Source organism: Loxodonta africana, chromosome 27 (assembly GCF_030014295.1).
Source record: "Loxodonta africana isolate mLoxAfr1 chromosome 27, mLoxAfr1.hap2, whole genome shotgun sequence".
Classification (NCBI taxonomy): domain Eukaryota; kingdom Metazoa; phylum Chordata; class Mammalia; order Proboscidea; family Elephantidae; genus Loxodonta; species Loxodonta africana.
This window is the reverse complement of record NC_087368.1, coordinates 12811118-12816897: the sequence shown is the minus strand read 5'-3', so window position 1 is coordinate 12816897 and position 5780 is coordinate 12811118. Positions and strand designations below refer to the sequence as shown.

Here is a 5780-nt window from a genome sequence, read left to right as displayed (position 1 = left end):
ACACAAGAACTTATACACACCTTGCTACATATTCCCAATTGCTCTCCCCCTAATGAGACAGCCCGTTCCCTCCCTCCACTCTCTTTTTGTGTCCATTTCGCCAGCTTCTAACCCCCTCTACCCTCTCATCTCCCTTCCAGATAGGAGATGCCAATATAGTCTCAAGTGTCCACCTGATCCAAGAAGCTCACTCCTCACCAGCATCCCTCTCCATCCCATTGTCCAGTCCAATCACTGTAGGAAGAGTTGGATTTAGGTTTTTTATTTTTTAAATAATAAACTTCTAAGCCTTGTGATGCCCAGACTCCCTCTAGGCAACATTCTCTGTAATTATTGCTCCCTTGAGTCACTGGTGGTTTTTAGGACCAGAATGTTGAGAGAGAGATAGGCTATAAAAACAAATATATTGCATCAGGGGGTATAGCTCAGGGGTAGAGCATTTGACTGCAGATCAAGAGGTCCCTGGTTCAAATCCAGGTGCCCCCTAAGCACTCCTGTTTTTGCTTTAGGAGAGTATGGATTGACTTTGTCTTGACATTATTGTCTTCTGTAGGTCACGGCTGCTCAAATATAGCCAATGTGCCCAGCATTCCTGGTATGTCAGGCACCAGTCTAGGTTCTTTACTGTATTATTTCCTCTATTTCCCACCAAAATTCTAAAGATAGGTGTAACTAGGGTATGGCAGGTGTAGCAAGTATTGCACTGGCCCTGGGAGCTGTGGCACCACTGGGCAGTTTTTATCAACCAGGTATGGCCAGCATTGTATCTACGAAAAATGGTGCCTACGGCAAGTACTGAGATTGCACCCCTGTCCAAACATCTGACACCCCTGTTTTAGATAACTTTACCATAGTATCAGCTCAAAAATACAAGTCAAGCCTGTTAATCTTTTAATTAACAAATGCTTGAGGAAGGATGTAGTGCCGTCCGCGGTTAATAGAAACTGCTTAGTGGCACCACTGCTCTGGGCCAGTGCAATACCCTAGATACACCACTGCTAAATCTCCATTTTACATGAAGACTTGTAGATGCTCAGTATCTTCTTCGAAGTAAAAAAGCTACAATGTCCAGGATTTGAACTCAGAACACATACTCTTAATGACTTCATTCTGCTTCCCATATGCTTCTTCTAAAGTTAAAAGCTTTGTGACAAAATCTCACTTAGCAATGTTCCCAGGGTCCTATCTATGGAAGTTTAGAACCTTGTGGCTGCAAGGACCACTCAGCAAATATGCCCACACTTGGCAGTACCTTGAGGAAAGTCAGGGAATAGGGTCTTTATAGAACTTTGCTGGGAGTCAACGTGAACTGGAATGAAGTTTTGGGAATCGAACTCTTTTTTCTTTCTAAGTTTTGAGGAATTTCTATTACCTCTCCCAATTCATTTATTGCAGCCGAGCACCCCCATATTGGCTATCTTCATTAGACCCAGGCATGTGGGGGTCTAGTGAAGATCAGTTTGAACAACACACACTGAGCACATAGTAGCATGTGCCAGAAATGTGGCAAGTGTGGACCCGGAGATGAAAAAGGCATGATCCCTGCCTTCAATGTCTTCACAGTCAGGATAAGTAAACCAAACTAAACCTACTGCCGTGGAGTCAATTCTGACTCATAGAATCACTATAGGACAGAGTAGAACTGCTTACAGAAGCAGACTGCCACATCTTTCTCCCGCAGAGGAGCTGGTGGGTTAGAACTGTCCACCTTTGGGTTAGCCACTGCACCACCAGGGCTCCTTATAATCAAGATAAACAGACAAACAAAAAAAACCAAACCCTGGTGCTGTGGAGTTGATTCTGACTCACAGTGACCATATAGGAAACAGTGATATGAGCTGTACCGCGAGGTCAGGTTCAGAAGTCATGCTGAGGAGGCATTGATAATGTCTGTCTAGAGGAGGGGAAGGTTAAGGGAGGCTTTGGAGGGGAGCCGATGGCCAATTAGGGTTTGAAAGATGAATAATATCTCAGCAGATTGAGGGTGGGAAGGAGGTCGAGATGGTGGAAAGGGTGGTTGGAGTCCCAGGCAAAGAAAATAGCCCGGGCCTAGGATGGAGCCAGGTGGATGCAGTTCCAATCATCTGGACCCTAGAACATGATGCGGGAAGTGGCAGAAGATGGAGCTGGAGCTGAAGAGACAGGTAGAGGTCAAAATGTAAGGAAATTTGCATGTTGTGGTAAGAGAATTGGAGTTTATCCTGAAGGCATTCAAAGTGTGGTAACTTAGGTATACTTTGTTTTAAAACTGGCTGCCCTGGGTGGGCCAGGCGAAGGGATGTGAAGGGTGGGGTCAGCATTGGTTACGAGCTATAGGTGCTAACCAAAATGTCAGCAGTTCAAATCCACTAGCCACTTTTTAGAAATCCTATGGGGGCAATTCAACTCTCTTCTGTAGGGACATCTTTGATATGGGTTTCACCACATCATAGTAAAATCTTTGATGTGGTGAAAGCCATGTGAAATTGTTCACTACAGATGATCTGATAAGCAAGGTAAGCACCATGCTTACCTTGCCTCTTGGATAATCTGTCCCCGGGTGGGGTCCAGGAGGCCACTTAGGAAGTGCTAGGACTTAAGTGACGTCAAAGGTAAAATCAACAGTTCCTGATGACTAACAGGAATTGGGGAAGGAGAGGGTGGGAAAAGCCTAGAATTGTAAGTATTTTGGCCTAAATGACTGAAAACACAATCACTGACCAAGTGTCACCAACCAAGTGTCATCAGCCAAGTGTCACCAACCAAGAGAGGGAGGAAGGCTGATTAGATGGGTAAGGAGGCATGCCCTGCACTCAGCCCTGTGCCTACACAGGAACCTTTGCCCACCACCTCCTAGTTGGGTGTCCTTGGACTAGATATTTTACTTGTTCTGTGCCTCAGTTTCCCTATCCACAAAATCAGAATGTTAATAATGCTACCTATCTTTTTTTTTTTTCTTATCTTAGGGAGTTTTTGTGATGATAACATAGAATGTGAGGGCAGAGCTTTTAGGGCATTGCCCGGCATGTAATAAATGCCCGATAAACACGAGCTATTGTTATTAGAGTCCCTGTGTGGTACGAACGGTTAATATGCTCCGCTGATAACAGAAAAGTTGGAGGCTTGAGTCCACCCAGAGGCACCTTGGAAGAAAGGCCTGGCTATCTACTTCTGAAAAACCAGCCCTTGAAAACCCTGTGGAGCACCGTTCTACTCTGACACACATGGGGGTCTCTGTGAGTCAGAATTGACTCGACAGTAACTGTTTTTTTTTACCTTATGATTATCATTGGAAACGCTGGTGGCGTAGTTGTTAAGAGTTTGGCTGCTAACCAAAAGGTCAGCAGTTTGAATCCACCAGGGGCTCCTTGGATTCTCCGTGGGGCAGTTCTACTCTGTCATATAGGGTCGCTGTGAGTCGGGATCAACTTGATGGTAGTAGGTTTTATTATTATTATTACCACAAAGCAGGATAGGAAGAGATGCAGGTTTGGGCAAGAAGATGACAAGTTTAGTTTGGGGCGTGCTGGTCCCTGTAGATACCTCAGAGTGGTGAGGTTGGGAATGGGTGTCTGAGGCCCTCAGAGAGATTGTGAGCAGGCTCTCTGGCTGCCGTTTGCTCCTGGTAAAATGATGTCACCTTTGAAAATCTGATGAAAAAATGCACATATATAATGTTGGCCTATAATTTTCAGAGTTGTACATGAACCCCTGAAATCTATCTGTGGATACCTAATAAAGATCTCCTAATAACATCCCAGCATTTTTTGGTGGCTCATAATGCTAAAAAACTGTTCACTGGTGTGCCCAGAGATCTATGAGCAGTTGGTGGTGTGTTTTACAACTTAGAAGATTAGGCTGAGAATACAGCCCTGAGCTTTAGATGCTGCAAGAGAACGAGCATACGCGCTCTGTGAAAAGCAGGAGGTGGGCGTGCTTAGGAGGGAATTAGAGACGTGTTTAAATCCAGGAGGAACCTCAGACAGAAAAGGTATTTATGAGGTGTGATGTAAGTCATAAAAATAGCCTAAGTGTTTATATGAAGCCTGTTATTGTCATGGGGGTATAGCTCAGTGGTAGAGCATTTGACTGCAGATCAAGAGGTCTCTGGTTCAAATCCAGGTGCCCCCTGTTTGCTCTTTTGCTCTTCTTAGCAGTTTCATTAAAAATTCAGGTCAGCAAGGTGCCTAAAAAAGAAACCAAACCAAACCTATTGCTGTTGGGTCAGTTCTGACTCATAGCAACCCTATAGGACAGAATAGAACTACCCCATATGGTTTCCAAGGAGCATCTGGTGGATTTGAACTGCTGACCTTTTGGTTAGCAGCCATGGCTAAACCACTACACTACCAGGCTATCCAAGGAACCTAGTGCTCGATATTTAAGGAGGTGCTCACTCTCAGTTTCCTGCAAATAACTTGGCTCATTAATTCCCTCACAGAAGGGATGTGTGTTCACACATACTGACCCCCTCAACATACAAACACAGTCATATACCCAGAAAGACACACACACACACACGTATATATACACATACACATCTACACAGGTGTCCCCCTGTCCCCCCATGTGCTTGCTTATACATTTTTTTATTTCTCCTTTGAACATTCTAAGGAGCCCCGGTGGTGCAGTGGTTAAAGTGACTGACTGCTATCCAGAAGGTTAGCGGTTCAAAACCACCAGCAGCTCCTCATGAGAAAGATGTAGCAGTTTGCTTCTGTAGAGATTTACAGCCTTGGAAATCATATGGGGTTGCTATTGACTCTACAGTGGTGAGCTTAGTTTTTTGGTTTGGGTTTATGCATTCAATCTTATAAATCAGACCCTTGTCATCTCCCTTTCTTGAAACACTTTATTTTGTGTTAATTTTGGTGGGCGGATTAGATTTACAGAAGAGTTGTCAAAACAGTAGGGAGAGGTCCAGTGTGGTTTTCCCCCAGCTTCCCCTAAGGTTAACAGTTTACATAACCATGGTGTATTTAGCAAAACTAGGAAGTAAACATTGGTGCGACATTACTAACTAAACCACAAACTTTATTCAAGTTTTACCAGTTTTTCCACTAATGTCCTTTTTCTGTTCCAGGATACAATCCAGAATACTGTGTTGCATTTAGTCGTAATGTCTCCTTAGTTACCAGCAATGGGGGTATAGCTCAGTGGTAGAGCATTTGACTGCAGATCAAGAGGTCCCTGGTTCAAATCCAGGTGCCCCCTGTATTACTTTTTAGGCGCCCTGGTGGCACAGCCATTAAGTGCTCGGTTGCTAAAGGAAAGGTTGGCTGTTCAAACCTACCCAGGTACTCTTCAGGGAGAAAGGCCTGGCAATCTCCTTCTGTTAATATTACACCCTAGAAAACACTAGGAGGCAGTTCGACTCTTTCACATGGGGTCACCATTAGTAGGAATTGGCACCCAACAAGAATAGTGTCCTCCAATCTCTGAAAGTTTCTTAGTCCTTCCTTGTTTTGGGTAACCTTGATACTTCAGTATTAGTATTTTTAATACAGTAAGTGTATATTTATTGTATGTGTATTTCTTTAATTTAGCCTTATCCAGGTTCATCAGATATATTGTACACCATCAATTTGCTTTTGATTTAGTGCTATTTTATGATACATTTATGGTGGTTTAAATAAATGAAGTTGAATTGGCAATCTTTCCTGACATAAATATAACAAAAAGTCACAAGATTTTAGACAAAGATAAAGGTTTTTAAATGGCAAAAATTCTTGCTTAATGAAATGTTTTCTATCTTCTAATTTAAGATGGAAAGTTGATTCGCGATTATTTACAACACCTGT

At 43.4% G+C, this 5780-nt stretch overlaps 3 non-coding genes across 3 annotated transcripts; all 3 read left to right on the top strand.

The window, feature by feature from the left end:
* The first annotated feature begins 414 nt into the window (after nucleotides 1–414).
* Nucleotides 415–486, top strand: TRNAC-GCA (transfer RNA cysteine (anticodon GCA)). Its single transcript has one exon. It is a non-coding gene; the product is annotated as a tRNA-Cys (tRNA).
* A 3552-nt stretch (nucleotides 487–4038) lies between these two features.
* On the top strand, nucleotides 4039–4110 carry TRNAC-GCA (transfer RNA cysteine (anticodon GCA)). Its single transcript has one exon. It is a non-coding gene; the product is annotated as a tRNA-Cys (tRNA).
* A 1011-nt stretch (nucleotides 4111–5121) lies between these two features.
* On the top strand, nucleotides 5122–5193 carry TRNAC-GCA (transfer RNA cysteine (anticodon GCA)). The gene has a single exon. It is a non-coding gene; the product is annotated as a tRNA-Cys (tRNA).
* The last annotated feature ends 587 nt before the right edge of the window (nucleotides 5194–5780 follow it).